At 46.9% G+C, this 16202-nt stretch overlaps 1 protein-coding gene across 1 annotated transcript in view; it reads left to right on the top strand.

Moving 5' to 3' along the window:
• Nucleotides 1-16202, top strand: part of LOC121598301 — a 48615-nt gene that overhangs the window by 12601 nt on the left and 19812 nt on the right. The gene's annotated exons all lie outside the window — the stretch shown is intronic.

Below are 16202 nucleotides of genomic sequence, written 5' to 3'. Positions count from 1 at the left end.
CAAAATGGGTGTACTAATGAGTCAGCCGACGATATAACGCTCTAATTCAGGTTTCATTTCCTAGACGATCGTTGTTCGTGCAGCACAATAATGCTTCCAGCACGAGCTCAACGAGGTACAATCTTAATGAGATCGTGCCATCGTTTATGGCTTGCTTTATTTCGATACAAATTAACCCTTATCATCGTATCAATTTTTAGTTCGTGCACTTTTCTGAATGCTCTCTAACGTCAAAAAATTATAAATGATTTGCGAAAACGGTTCCTCGATCGCGTGGAGGCAATCGTACCAAAAATAAAAAAAGCCTCAATTCAAACCTGTCGATGTGTCGATCTCACGATCGCACTTTCGCGCTTACAAAGACACCGTGCTACGTTTCTCATTACAATTGTGGTATCCTTTGGCCCCGCCGTCGAAAGTGTCGATCGCGATCGTATGTGAATTTTCGCGCAATTTTTCCCCGCAAAACAATACAGTCTCCCCTTGCGGCAACAGTCCCGCATAGCATTCGGAGTTGATAAATCGCACCCCTGTGCGAAATGAGGTAAAGAAGCAGGAAAGGGGGAAGCGCATTAAGAAGCCATCGACCCGATCGGATCGCTCGTGTCCCGTCAAAGAAAAAGTCAGGGGGAGCGGGGTTCGTTGGAAGGCACTGGCTTTCTTTTATTATTATTTCCATCATTACGGGATCGATGTTTGGGGTGAAAATGTAAATTGCCAGTGTCGATTACGCTTTCGTGCACCATCGTACCCTTAACCTGAAATGCACACAGACACACCGGCACAGCCAGTCTCTTTCTCTCTCTCTCTCTCTCTCGGTTGGACTTTCTCGCTTGGCCGGGGCAAGACAAAAGGCGTGGGAGAAAGGGGCGGGAAACAGGTTTATGATGGATCGGGCTTCACTTGTAGTGTTGTTGTTTTTTATGTATCGACATCACCACAATAACCTCTACTCGACTTTAGCTTAAAAGTCCATTATTATTACGATGGCATAAAATTTCACTTTCTTCCGTTCGCCATCGGTGTGTGAATGTGCTTGTGGCTGTTGTTGGCAGATAGCTGCTGCCAATGGATCAATGCCACGGTATCATGTTTTATCGCAGCATTATACTCTGCGGAAAGGTGGAAGTAATTCATTTTCCTGTGGTTGATTTGCATTGCCCATTCTCCCCCCCACGGTGGAGCCATGTTTATCGACCGTTTGTCGCCGCCATCCGGAAGGCCCGGGTGGGCTGTGACGTGGGAACATTAAGCCTCACTCGTCTGAGAGTCACACCTTCTAGTGAAATCTAATCCCATCCCATGGCATCCATCCATCCATTCAAAAAAAAGCCTTCTGTTCAATATGTCCCACACCAGCACGGCATAAGGTAGCGGGGCGGATAATAATAATTTTCCTTTTCCGTCATCGGCTACCGGAGGGGATCAGTTTTCACTATCGACACCAGCAACGTTGGGTGGATGGGAGTGACGACAAAAAAAAAAAAAAAAAAAACAATCACGGAACGGAAAGGGAAACACACACACCGTACGACGCATTAGTCGTCCCGGGGCACTGCGGCATTAATTATGAGAAAGGGCTCTCTCTCTCTCTTGCTCTTGTAACCCTCCCGGTGCTAATTATCTAATTATGTGGAAATCGATCGACATCCGCGCCCTCCCGTGTATGTGTGTGTGTGTCTGTTCCGATGCATCCCGGTCACGGTGAAAGTGCACAGTCGCAAAATGCATAAATAAGCAATTTCCAGCCACAATTGCTCGCTTTCGCAGGATCGCTTCGGGGTTCGTCGCCTGCATTGAAGTCGTTCGTTTTATTTGCTCATGTGCGATCAGTGACGACACATTTAAGGGGCGTATTTGCGCGCTGTTACTTTGCCTTTACCATTTCACCAAACGCTTGAAGCGTGAAAATGTAGCAAAATTCCCTTCCCCAACCGCTGGGAAAGCAACAAACAATTCTAAACAATAATCAAGTTTCGCTTTTTACCATGTTTGCTACCTTGTAATCAGCAGGAATTGATAGAGTAGCGATGAGTAGCGCTTCAACCAGAACACTGTAATTTCAAAATGGCCCCTATTCTTTTGATAGCTTTTTCCCTCTGCTGTTGTTGATTGTAGGGCACCTTTCCCCTTCCTTATACAAGGGCGCAAGAAGTGCCTCCCTCTTGCCAAGTGAAAGATTTGTTGAAAGATTCACTAGAACTGAGCAAACCCTATAATATAGTCGTTTTTCTTGCCCCCCCGTGTTGGTACATAATAACAAATCCAAAGCAAATTCTTGCATCGATAGAGCGTTCGTGAGAAAAAACGAAAAGCGCACAGGAATCAAAGCGACGAGTGAGGGACTGCCCCCGGAAGTAGTGCGGAAGTTGTGAGGAAAACATCCACACATACACAACCGGCCTTGCAACAGTGTGTGTATGTGTGTGTATGTGTGCATTGTTGCAACTAATGGGAAGCATGTTCCGCTTGGTGGAAAGACACACATCCCCACCGTTGCCGTTTTCCAAAGCGATAAGCTCAACTGACCACCTTTTAACAGCGGGCTCGCACAAAACAGCGCAAAACGGCGGCCATCGGGGTGCAGTGGAAACGCGCTCCAAAAGGTGTAGTTAATCACTCTCAAGCAAACACACACACACACACACGATCATGCAGCAACAACCTGTTTCCTGCGCCAGTCCGCTGGTCAGCGTGTGAATCTCGTTCCGTTTGACGCGCGCGCTGCTACGCGTTTTCCCAATTCGCAGGATCTGGCGTTTGCGTTCGCTTCGTTTACTTTTACTCTTTAAGAGCTTTGCAGCTGCAGCAGCAAGCGTGCGGTGTGGAGGCGACGTGCAGTGAAGATTTAATTAATTCATTAAAATATTATAACATCCCGGCGGGGTGTGCAGCGCGTTTTCACTCTTACTAGTTACGACCGACGGATGCTGAGCAGCCTTGATCGTACAAGCACGATCGCGCAAAACACCTTTTGCACTTTCTGCTCGCTCGTGACACGATAAACATCACGGCCCCATCACAGATTTGGTCTGCCCTCTTTTCTGTCCATCAGTGGAAGATGATTAGCCGCGAGACGCTGCCGGGGATAAGAGATCTATCTTTATCTGTCATTTTCTCGCATGTTTGTTGCTGTCGCTGCGTCCCTTCCTTTTATTACCACCTCCCGATTGGCAGACGGGCGTAATCGGCCGTAATCATACAGCAACACACAACACCCCCTGTGTATCATCGTCCCTGTTGTTTGAGCGAGGCATACAGACACACTCCGAAGAGTTCGAAAAAGCGTGCTAAGCAGAGAAGGATGCGTGCCAATTCTGCCCAACCGCCGGCTGGCATCTCTCGGCCGGTGTTAAAAATGGCAAGAACGTGGCCTTACAAAGTAGTACGTGCGCCGTCGATATCGCATCGCCGATAGGGACGCCCGAATAGCGTCACGTTTTAATGGTTGGCCGATTGATTTCCCCTCACCCGCTGGCTTTCACTGGATCGTAGGGTGCTCATTAGTGTGTGTGTGTGTGTGTGTGTGTGTGTGTGTGTGTGTGTGTGTGTGTTGCTTTGCGGGATAATGACGCGTTCGCGGGGCCATCCAGCGGCGTCATTTCGACAATAGATCACGTTTCTTCCACCACCGGGTTGGGATCGCTTTTGGGTGGTGAGAAATAAATCTTAAACCATCTTCCATCCTTCCCTAGTCCGCACCAGTACCGGTGGAAAGGTCAGCAGCGATAATCTTGATGAGAAGAGTTTAACTATCCATCCATCTTGTTTCCCAAAAAGGGGTTTTAGGTAACATCCGCCATATCGGGCGTAGGTATCGCCGCGTATTGCATCTCCCAGCAAGACTCGCCAGACTCGCAGCATCAAGGCCAAACCGCGTAGTAGTAAAGCACCAAAAACAATCACGGACGCACTATGCGTCGCGTGGCCCCAATTCACGCAGCGGTGTGAGAATCGTCGCGCAATGACATGCCACCAAACGGACGGGGTTCGTCGCTTGCGTGTGCAGTCTTTCGTTTTAACGCTCGGTTTGCGACTCGGTTCGACATCGGCGGCGGCGCAGTCCCACCGAAAAACCGTTTACTTTACCATCTATTTAAGCTCTGTGCGTGTGTGTGTGTGTGCGCTGTTTTGTGGCCAAGAATCTGATAGGAGAAGAAGTCGACGGGTTTTTTTTGGTAGCACAAGTCGTGAGTAATTTCAACAGGCGGGCTAGCGGGACGTTTGTGACAGCGGTTGGCACTTCCGTCGTACCGAAGGCAGCAACTTGATGGACGTTCGGCACTCTTTCTTCTCGTCCTCTTCTACCTCTCTCTCTCTATCCTTTTTTATGCTAGCAACATTTAGATAGAAAGCGCACGCGAGAGATAAAGCCTACAGTCTTTCGGGGCTAAACAACAAACAGCAGACAACGACAAAGTACGGTCGGTTTTGGGTTGTTCTGGCTTCGGCTTGGTGGACTCGTGCGACCGGAGATTAATCATAATCATCACCCACCCAAATGTCGTTTTTTCTTGCTCGATGCGCGGGTCTCTCTCAGCTTCATTGGACGCTTTTTCGTAACGAGACACAATTATGCGTCATTAGAAACGGCTCGGGAATGGTTGTTGCGGTGTTTGTGCGTGGTCTCTGCGCCAGCACGCCTAGCTTCCCTCCAAATCTTGATCCGTCCCAAAAAAACAACAAGTATCTCGAAGGGTTTTAATCCGGCACAGCGATGGAAGTAAAGTAAATAAACGTAGATTAACGACAACGAACGAGGGAGAGACCTCGCTGGAGACAAAGCGGGAACCGAGGAGACTGAAAAAAAAAACATAACGAGGCCATTGTAATACCAAAAAAATGGAATAGATAGCCAAAAATCGTTAGAAAAATCTGCCCACCTTTGGCCCGCAGCTTGGAGGAAGTATGCTCTTAATATTATGCTCACGCCATATAATTAAATTAAAGAAGCGTGCGTCCACTGGAGCCGGTTCCCCCAGCGTAATGGTAAGGTATGTGCTCGAAATTTAAATACAGAGCAGTAAGGGTTTTTTTTTGCTGATTTTCCTTGTGTCTCTAATGCCACCCCGCCGCAGTTAAACGCGAGCCATTCAAATAAACACGCGCATAGAATGGTACAAAGTAGCAACCATTTTTTGTTTGCTGTTGCTTGTTTGCTCCCTTGCGAAGCGTAATGAGATCACTTTCTACGATTTGGAAGTACGCGCTACAATTCCGGCAGTCGTGCGCTCGGGAAGACAGAGGAGGAGACAAATTGTGTGGACCAGCGCGGGCACGAACCAAGCAATTAAATTTTGCTACAAAACATACGTTTAAAGGCACACACACACACACACACACACACACACACACCACACACACACACACACCTCCTGGTTAGAGCTTTTTATGTTCGATTTCGGTGTGTGCAACGCAGAAGGGTGTGTGAGCTTTAGCATTAGCGAATGCGAATTTTAACGTTAACGGTCTTTACACACACACACAAAAAAAGGATTTCACTTCCGGTCGTAATGCAGAGCATTTTATTTGGAGTTGAAAGCTCAAATGGCCGAGCAACGATTAGTTAAGTGATCGTTAAATTTCTCGCAGAAAAAGTGAAGCAACCTTTTTGTGCAATTAAAATAATGTTTGGTGCCGTGACCAGGATTTACACAAAAAAGTAGGATTTTTAGCATTATATCATACTCAAAAAATCGCTTTAAATTAGAACATTTCAAATAAGCTCTTAATTATGATTTTAAATAGAAAATCACACGACAAACCCTCTTGTTCTTTTAATGAAGCCCCATGCTGCTACTGTTCATTGCCGGCCACATCTTGTGTCTTCGTAAAAACGTACTACATCCGCTGCAGTATAAATCCCCCAAACCGCTAATGAGCCTTGTCTTGTCGTCGTTCAATATTTTCGGTGCTCCACATAAATTGAACCACGAGCTCCTCACCGCCAGGGTTGCGAATTTGGCAGGGCAGGGGTAAAATATTGCCCCAAAAATACAACCCCGCGAGGGGAACATTCGCAACAAGCGCATGTTTGCTGTCTGTTGCTCGTCGCCAAACGACAACGGCGGTGCGCACACGGTTTCATCTCAATCATGATGTGATCGCGGGCACCGTGGTTAAATCGTTCGCCTGCAAGCCTCCTTACACATTGTCCGCCCAGTCTCCGCACCAAACAATCACCCCCCGGAACGGTCAAACACTCCCGCCTTCTTCGGGTCTCTTCTAAAAGGTGGCGCTGACTCTGGTGTGCATGTGTTTCTGGTACCCTTCAGTTCTCTCTCTCTCTATCCCTCACGTCCGCCACGTTTGTATTGCGGAATGTTAATGACTTTCGCGATTGGTTGTGTGGAGCCCAAGAACGTTTGTGGCTTTTCTTAATAGAAGGATGCGGGACTGCGGCGCGGGTCGTGCGTGAATGATTGACTTCGAACGCGGAAAGGTTTCGGGCGTTCGGCCCGTCGCTGCTCGTCGGTGTACCCCGAGCGTGGAAGCAAACGGATGACGATTAATAAGATTAATGTTTGATCGTTCGTTTGTTTCCAGCCGGTTTACGCATTACAGCGAGCAGCGAATAATAAGACCCGAAGATCCCGAAATCTCATCCCCTTTCCAGAGCGGGCGCAAAACTCATCACCCCATCTCGAATGCTGCTCGCTTGTGGCGACCTGATCGGGCCTGCCTTCTGATAATGAATATTAATGGTGATAATATTTTTTTATCGCTTTTGCCACAACACACCCCAAAAAAGCGCCTGTGTTTGTTTGTTTGTGTGTGCGTCCCGATCCCTAAGATGAGCTACTTTTCACCATAATTTCTAGTATTAGAGTTCGGTTGTGTTTGTTTTTTTAGTGTCTGTGTTTTGTTTTGATTCACGCTGACTAGCGCATCTTTTTGATTTTTTAATTTCCTCGATGACCCTCCGGGCACTATTAAAAGGGGGCGGACGCTGTTGTGATCGTTACGGTGCGGCAATCCAATCCAGGGGGACAATCCGATCGTTCGATTCTTAATTAGAGCTTAGACAAGGAGAGGATTAGGAATCCTGAGGCAATGATTTATGGAAAAATGATGCTAATTTTGGACCCGAGAACACGAAAAAAGGGGACTGTCTAACATAGTAATGTTCACGCTTGGAGCTTTCGGGTGTGTGTGTGTGTGTCTGTGGTGAGTTGTGAAGTGAGGTTAGATCGCTATCGCTGTACGATCAGATCGCAGCTCGCGAAACACGTGCCACGCTCCCACCGCGTGACAATTAGAATCGCTTAGATCGGAGAGGTGCAGATAAAATGGAAATGAGAAGACTATTCTGTCGGTGCAAAATTCACCCACAGACTCGGAACCCAATAGGACACAGCACACTTAATTACTGAAATTGATGGTGAATCAGTGAAGCATCCAGTTTCAGGTAGCCGAGACCTTTACGCGACGCGTAGCTGTAACATTGTTAGCGCAGCAGCATTCCATTAGCATTGTTTGATCAACCCGAGAGCGAGAGTGATTATGTATCGATGTTTATCGCTTGTTTTTGCGATAGCAAGGTTGCGAAGAGTCCGGCATGAAGAAGACCCTCTGAAGATCGCTACGATACGCGGGGCAAAACGATTTAAATATTTTAATGTCCCTCTTTTGATGACTATTTCTTCCCACCCCCGGGGTAATAGGAGACGTTCCAGCAAAGCTTCGACTAATCTTTGGCTCTAACGATCCATGAAATCAGTCACTCAGTTAGTCACAAAAGCACGCCAGCAGTGTATCTAGGAGTCTTTGCTGCCCTTAAATCACTCAACAGTGACGGCTCTGGTTTGGTTGGAATCTCTTCTTGAGTGTCGTTGTCCTCTCCCCAGATGTGTGAACATCTCTCAGCGTACAGGCCATACCCCGTCCCAGCACTTGTTGCACTTAGCTACATCTGTTTATTGCACGCGTGATGATACTCCTCCTTCTCCTCCTCTTGCATCTTCCCATTTGCTCATCCTCATGTGGCATGCGGAGCGTCAAATTCCTCTGCCCACTAATGAGACCAATTTCCCGACCCTCCCGACCAGAGTAATCGACAGCCCGGCGATCGATCGATCGATCGGCTCGCGTTCCAATGTGGTCACCCCCTTCGGGCGTCTTCGTGATTGAACTTCCACACCCTCTTCTCTGCTACCGTCCCACTAGCAGGGTGTAGTTGAAATAGAAAGTCTCTGTTACTAGTTGCGAGATTGCAAGATACTGCAATTGCGCGTCGGTTCAGAAGCCACAAACAGAAGCGAAAGGGAGTAAAAAAGTACACAAAAAATAACAACCGTTTTGCTTCTAGGGCTGATAGAGCACTCGCACACACACAGACAGGAGTGCCTTGAAGGGTGGTAGCTTCACGGAATAAGGGCGATAATGATCGCCCCTGACACATGACGTCGATTGTCTCGGGCAGTCCACAATGTGTTCTTGAGGCAAGCAAATTCTTTGCTCAAGTCGCTCGGTGCCCTCGTTTGATTGCGTTGTTATGAGCGTTGTACACAAGGTTATAGAGTATTTTTTGCTTCCTTTCTTAAAACTATAATGATCTTGGGCTGTTATTTAATGTTTATTTAATTAAAAAATAACAAAGTGACCGTCCAGCCTCCAGTTCTAATGAATTCAAATGTTCTGTTAATCTAGTATCTTAATTGAGCGCATTTAACCTAATCACGCCCAACAGATATGTATAAACGCAATTTGAGCTTTGGAGATCTTGTCTTGCGCGCTTGCAGCAGCTGGGTAATTGCATCATTAGTGTTGGTGGTGTGGAAATTATCCATCTAAATGAGGTTTGCTGTACGCTTCAGGTGTTTTTGACAAGTAAGGCCAAGTGAACTCGTGATGTATTTTGCGTGACACTTGAACTCGTGATGGAGGTTTTACTGTGAAGATTTTTCATATTTTCCATTCTAATACCATTTCCATGAATTGGTTAAGTATTTTTGGAAGGGTTTTTTTCTAATAGATAAATAAATTACGAGAATCAACAATTTGTAAGAGCCAACAAACTCCCATTATGGCAGAAAATTACAACTCTGTTGCATTAAGAAGTATTGTTTGCTCTGAATGAAATAACAACGCAGCTGATGATGATGATGATGATGATGGTGGCATCTCAACATCCCAACCCATGCAAACGCATCACAAATATCGAAGTATGAAATAAATTATTCGATGGGCAATAAATCGCTTTCCCACACAACCCCCTCCTAAACAAACACATCAGGAACAAACAGTCTCCCAAAGCCCGTAGCATCATTTGAACAGTCAGAAACGGTGGTCTGGGATTGGAGATTGCTTTTAGAAAGCGTTCCAGCAAGAAGTGGACAGCATCCTTCAGCCGCAGTTTGATGGCTAGAGTGCTTTTGCTCTTCCCCATGTGCATGTGGACGCGTATTTGCATCTGTAACGCATTCTTTATTCCTTTTCCCCTCGCTTTATTGTAAGCTAGAAGATGACGGTAACGGAACGGTAATTGTATGTCGTCTTTACCCGGAGCTCTTTTTAGCAGAGGGAAATGTATTCTCCCAACCCCAAAGCTCTCTGACGTTTGATCGGAGCTCTTTTGACAGTTGATTGGTTTGTTAACATCGCGCGCTACATTGCTGCGAGCTCCAATCAAACGGAAGGACTCGTGCAGGGGGAACGATTTATTGCTGCTCCCGCGCTACCGGCACGATGCGATTCTGTAGCAGCAATTGGTGGTGGTGTGGTGCATTCGATACGCTCCCGGAACAGCCTAAGCGAGGGCTCAAGACGATAAAAATTGCTCCACAAATGGGTGTACAGAATGGGAGGCAAAAGTTACGATCAAACTCGATCGATCGATCTGCTCTGCGGAGGAAACAAGGGATAATGTCCGTAACGTTGTCGCGTCTATTCAAAGTCGTCGTCGGCTTCAGGTGAAATCGATTTTACGCTCATCCGGTTGGGGTGGTGGTGGTGGTGGAAGGGTAGCAGCAGCCCACTCCAAAGGCCGGACTTTTGCCGGCGGAGCCTTCCAACAGGTTTCCCCTCGTTATGTTTACAACCTCGATCGATTCCCGCTGGCGACTGATGCCCTCGAGGCGCGCGCAAGCTTGGGTGGACAAACAAAACCGAAAGCCAGTCCGGGCTTCATCGATCTGGATCCGCGCAACATCCGGAAGCAGGCGTAAGCTTTCCCCCTTGGGCTCGGAAACGCGATTAAAGCGCTTCAGTTCAAGTGGAAAGGAAGCGAAAAAAGAAGCCCCCTTGGGCGATCATTGTTAGGCAAATTTGATCCCTTGTCGCCTTTCTTTTCGCCCGAGCCTGACCACGGTGCGGTTTGTTTTTCTCTCTATCGCCCTATGTTTACGCGCGACCGGCCATTGTACGGGTTTTGCGAACGATTTAATCATTTTGTCGCATATTACTTTCTTCTCCGTTCCTTTCTGTTCGGTTCGGTTGTCTCCCGTTTCCTCCCGGCTATCGCGCAACGAAATGTCATCCAGAGCTCGCCCTCGGAACACTTTCCCCGTTGGCTGCAATGGAAGGGAGCGACAGGATGAAGGGGAGACCAAAAAGAAGCAAGCGAAACACGGCGCAAGGTTGTAAAAGTGGTCAATATTGTTGCCACCAAAAGTTCAACATCCGCCAAACTGTGGACAGTCCGGGTGTTTTGGGAGGATTTTTGGGGAGTTTACCCACCCCTTTCGGGAGCTACACAGAAGTCGAAGACGACAGGGAAAAGGGGAGGACCTCTGTTTCGATTAAATACTTTTATATCCCTTCTTTACGCCATCTCTCCCAAAAGGGCGCTCGAGCGAGCTGGGCGGAAATTATCGATTTTGGGACGGAAATTGGCGCTTCGTTTACAATTCGCCGTTCACTGACACATCGAAATCGGTTGTCAAATTGCCAATCGGGGCTTTTTTTCTGTCACACAATTTTATATCACACTTTCTTATCCCGTTCCCGCGAACGGGTGCGTTGCCGCAAAGCGGGCTCGCGTTTCTCATAATTGGCGCCGCTCGAATTGTTGGCATAATTTAACCGATTTCACATTACATTTAAAAGTCGATTTTCTACACGACGAAAACTCGTTCGGAGGTGGGGAGAGGGTTACTTTACGGCTGTGCGTTGAAATTACCACACCCAAGAAGGACGAGTGTCTGTAGAAAGAGCGAAAGGGGTAGACCATGTTGGCCTTTTTCTGTACTTTTTTCGATCGTTTTCTGAATTATAATATTTCTTTTAGTAACTTTAAATTGCATTTCACGTAAAATGCCCCTTAAAGTAGGCATTTAAATGGTGTGAAACGCCTGAAATTATAAAAACTGCATGACAATTTATTCTCGATATTTATAAATCCACTTTTTAAGCATAAGTGATTAACAAAACGAATAAATATTTAAAATTTTGAAATTTTAGGCCATAAAGTAAAAACAACTATCAGCGAACACCTCGATATATGTCACACACCCAAAATTGGAACACAGTTACCCGTGATCGTGGCCTCTTTTGGTGTCATTTCCCTTCCCGTTACGTTCAAATCCCACATTCCTACTGATTTTAAGTTTTAATCTCCCAACACTTTTTGACGCTTGTTTCCGTGCGCCGAAATGAGTCTTTTGCTTATCATGAAACGCACGACGCCCATGTTGATTGTGATCATCGTGCTCTCGGGAAAGGCGTACGGTGTTACATTTAATGACAGACAGGGCCCGTGCCCGCCGTGTGTATGCTGGAGCAGAAATTTGGGTGATTTAATTTTACGATCCAGCTTCGAGTGGCGAGCAGCAGTTAACCAAAAAACGAGGCTTTAAACCTGTACCAAACAAACTGTTGTACTGCCATCCAGGCAGGCACTCTCGAAAACCCCGACCGACTATTTGTTAACTAGCGCTAGTCTATAAAAATTATCATAATTTTATCTCTAACCAGCAGTTCCGTTCTTCTTCCTGCGGATACGTGCACGCTGCGCGGGGTTCCTCGCCTGGCCAGTTTATCGCACTAAATCATCGCTACGGAAACTGGACGGAGATGATGGAAGGTTAGAGCCACGGTACTGCGGGCGCAAAATGAAAGGAACTATAAACAAATATCCATTTCCGTGCCGCTTGCTTCCGTGTCGTTGGTGCTGGGTGGTTGGTCCAGTGTGGTTTGTTGGTTAACCGCTGGAAATAATCGTCACCACCCAATCGCCTAACGCTTGTTTGCTTTTGGGGGTAACTGCGTATTTATTTGGATCAATCCCAACCCCTGGCTGTTGGTGGGCCACCCATAAAACGAGCGACTGATTGCTATGTGATCAAGTGATCAAGTTCTCCCCCATTCGAATAGGACCCACCTGACCACTTACCCTCTGCTCCGCCATCTTACAGAAAAGAACGGCCCTTACGATAATAATAGGGCTGCGGGAGCAACAACGGTCCACAACTGACCGTTCCACCAATTTCACCACCGGAGGAATAAATGTACATGTGTATATATTGCCTCTTTAATAATACCCATGTCCTTTGTGGCCAACAGCAGTAGCAGCAGCAGCAGCAGCAGCAGGAGAGGAAAGAAGATAAAGACAAGCTCCAAAACATCTGTCTCATAAATGTGAACATGTGTGTGCTCGATCGATACATCTAGCCGATGACAAGCCCTTGGTCACGCTTCCCGTAAAAGGGAAACGGGAATGCAGGCACGAGAGAGGCGGTGGAAAGGTGGTCTCTTTTTTCCATACTTTCGATTTCCCATTCATCGACCTTCCACCGTGTGTCGATCCTCGTGGGTCAATTTTGTTTGGGGGACAGAAGGAGCCAACCAATGGAATTGGCTTCATTTCGACTCTGTGTGATCGTGTGATCACTTAATTTCGCTTTCACGACGGCGCGACACATTCCACAGCGTTCGTTCGCCGTTTCGGTTGGGGTTTTTCGGGGTCCGAAAAATCGATCGCCCCGGGAGCGCGAAGGTTGCTTCCCAATAACAAAAATCGTGTACTCTCCAGCATGACAGTGATTCGTTCCACCCCAGCAGAGAGGTAGCACGAACGCAAGAGGGCACAGATTGTCGTTTGCCTTATTGTTGGAGCATTCTGCTTCATCCCCTGAGCCAACGCGACCGTTCGCAGTGACATTCAATCTTCTTCCAATCTTTCTTTATCATTTCGGGAGCGTCTTTTCGAGGGAGCTGCCTCAGATTTGTCGGTTCCTTCTCGCTCATCCCTTTGCGCGAGAGGTGTGACCAACAGCAGAAAGGCTGGCTCTTGGGGGTTTGGAGCAATTTTAAAACGCTGTCAAAATTCCAAACCCACCGAACGTGAGATGTCATTTCGGGGTGGAATGTTCTTCGTAACCTTTCGAGTGTACGACGACGATGTGGAAGTGGGGGAAACATGTCTTGGCTAATTGTTTATCTCTTTTTTTTGTGCATTATACTCAAAATAAAACGTGTTGATTGGATGTAAATAAGTTTGTGCAAACTGGTTAAAGTGAGCAAAACATGTACAGACACCTCTCCTATGTGTATGATGCCCTTCGAAAGCCTTACAAAAGGATTAACTCGCAGTAACACGAACTTAACTTCCACTTGCATCAGGCTGGGACTTCCAGTTTTCGCCAGATGACGGTGACAGATCGATCAACTCCATGTCCGGAGCCCGGTGACGGATTCGATGCGGCCATCCATCCCAGCGCACGGAGGAACCGGTTCGATTGTTTCACTTGGAAGTGTTTTTTTTCTCCTTCTGTCCTTCCCATTTTTCTTCACCCCTTTCTTATATTATTTGCCACCGCCAAGACACTTCCAGCTCAAAAAAGCGCTTTCCATTTTCATGCTAATGGCGAATGGGTGCAGTAAATGAATCTACCAGCGCTGGTGTTGTGTTTAAAATTGAATGGTACAGAGAGCGAAAAACAAACGAAAAATAAAACCACCAAAATTGTCATTCCTATCCGGGCGCCAAGGAACGTCGAGGCTGCTGCATGTGGCCTTGTTAGTTTGTAGCTTTATGCGTAAAAAAACGCTTTTTCTGCGGTTGAGTAGCATAAATCAAATACTGCTCTTGTGAAGCCCTTACGGCCGAGCAGCTTTTTGGGTGGCAAATCGCAGGCAATGGTACGGCAATAATGAATCGGCCCCCCCAAAAACGACCGTTCTAGGCCTGCCCCCAGAAAAGATCTATTTGACATTTCCGCTTTTGGGGCTGAAACGGGCGCAACGGGACACGCGTTGCCAACGATATGCCTGCTTAGTGATGATTTATGAAACGGAACAACGGTTTGTTCGGTTCGTTTGCGGCATTAAGCCCCATCCATTTGAAGCACGCTAATTTTGGCGTGTCGCGTGTAGCCTGTGCACATATAAGGAAATGGTTTCAGTCGTATAGAACTAGACGCACGCATGCTGTTCTACGAGCATGATGAATCACATCCGTGTAGGACAGGAAAGGACTGTTACGAGCGAGAGACAAGATAACAGCGAAAGTGTGTTTGTGCACTCCCGAAACTCCCAAGACATGACCTCTCGATCTCGTATCTCGTGTGTTATTATTTAAATTTAGATAAACTAGATCACCTTCGAAAGTGGAATTTGCATCGAAATTAGGAGCGTCGGGAATTAGAAGAAAGCTTTAAACACACACATTCCCACTTGATCGCCGGGGAAAGGGGCGCCCTGTTCTTTCCTGTTAAGGAACGAACGATTTCGAGACGGAACGGCCATCAAGTGGGATTAAAGGAAAGCGCTCCAACAACGGTTCGATTGCTGCCGCCTCCCAGCCATCATCAGCCCGTTTTGAGTCGCTTTTGTTGTGTCCTAGCTCTACTTTTTAACCCTAACCTCAAACCTCCCCGGCCAAACAGTAACTATCAGGTTCAAAGCTGTTCAAATACCCGACGGGGAGCGGTGGTTTTCGAAAATGGGAAAACAAAGTCAAACATGCTAATGGATTTCCAATGTTCGGTTGGCTACCATTATTACTTCACACCTGATGCTGCTGCTGCTGCTGCCGTTTTGGGATCGTTTTTTTTTGTTCTCCATCGCGCTGTGGGCGCCCTAAGTGACGCATTTTTGGTGTGTGTTTGTTTTATCTTTCCTCGGCCGCTTCCTATCACACACCCGACACCCGACCGAGTGTTGTTGTTGGATGCCGTCGGATTAAAGGGTACTTGATACTTTTCGCTTCCGTTTGTTGCGCTTCCGAGCGAGATCCGCCCAGCAACAAAAGGGCGGGAAAGCGCTGGGCAAGCTAAACGCGCTGCAAGCGATACATAATGGACCTTTTCATTCCCCCGGTTGAATGGAGTTGCTGGTGTGTGCTTTGTGGGACTTTTGTTTCGATGTTGCTGTCTGTTGTCTGTGTGTGTTTTTTTACCATCCTTCCATTAGCACCGTACTGTTAAAGGAAGTGGAAGAAATAGCACGCTGTGGCCCGAGATCGATGGAAAGACGATCCTCTCCTCCTGAATGCATATATTAAACGCCATCCCAAATATGAAACATTAGTGTGGACGGACCACAAAAGTACCACCTGTGGCTGGCGTGAAATCGAACCCCTTTTCTGATCTGCTCTGGACCATTTTCGAAAGAACCAATATTAATGAGTTCCTTTCACTGACTTGGGCTTGGTTGAAATGTAAATAACTTTAACGTGCGCGTGCGGTTTATTGGCGGTGTTACGAACTGTCTGTTAGTTATCGGATGTGCCCAAAGCGATTTGAAAGTTTGAGGTTAAAGAATGATGTCGTGTTGGGGTTGTATATTACAGCAGCATTAGGTGACGGGGTGTTGTAATTGTTGTGGCTTTTTCGACAATATTGAGGACGTTAGACACGTTGGGCAATGCAGCTTGGGAAACAAACTAAGCCTTTAACTCTCACAACGAATACTGTCCACATCCATTAGGACATCAAATTCTGATCAGCAGATGCAACTTTGAAGCTCAAGTTCCTTTTCTTTGCCAAAGCCTCAGTTCACAGTGTCACCTCGCAGATATCATCTTTATGGCGCGACACATTGGAGTTCTGAGATGTCCTTCCATAACGCTCCTTAACCTTGCATCGAGCAATAAATGGATTTGATCGAGCAATAAATAGGCACTACTTAATAGTTAGAAATTGAATCGGAATACTTCAGCTTTGGCTACCAACTTCTCCAAATTCTTCTCAGATATCAACCATATCGACAAGTGCTTAATGCCAATTGAAGTTAAGCAGCACTGCATAAACCTTTCCCGCTGG

This window comes from Anopheles merus, chromosome 3L, assembly GCF_017562075.2.
Source record: "Anopheles merus strain MAF chromosome 3L, AmerM5.1, whole genome shotgun sequence".
Taxonomy (NCBI): Eukaryota; Metazoa; Arthropoda; class Insecta; order Diptera; family Culicidae; genus Anopheles; species Anopheles merus.
Note: the sequence above shows the minus strand (reverse complement) of the source record. Positions and strands in the feature narration are given on the sequence as shown.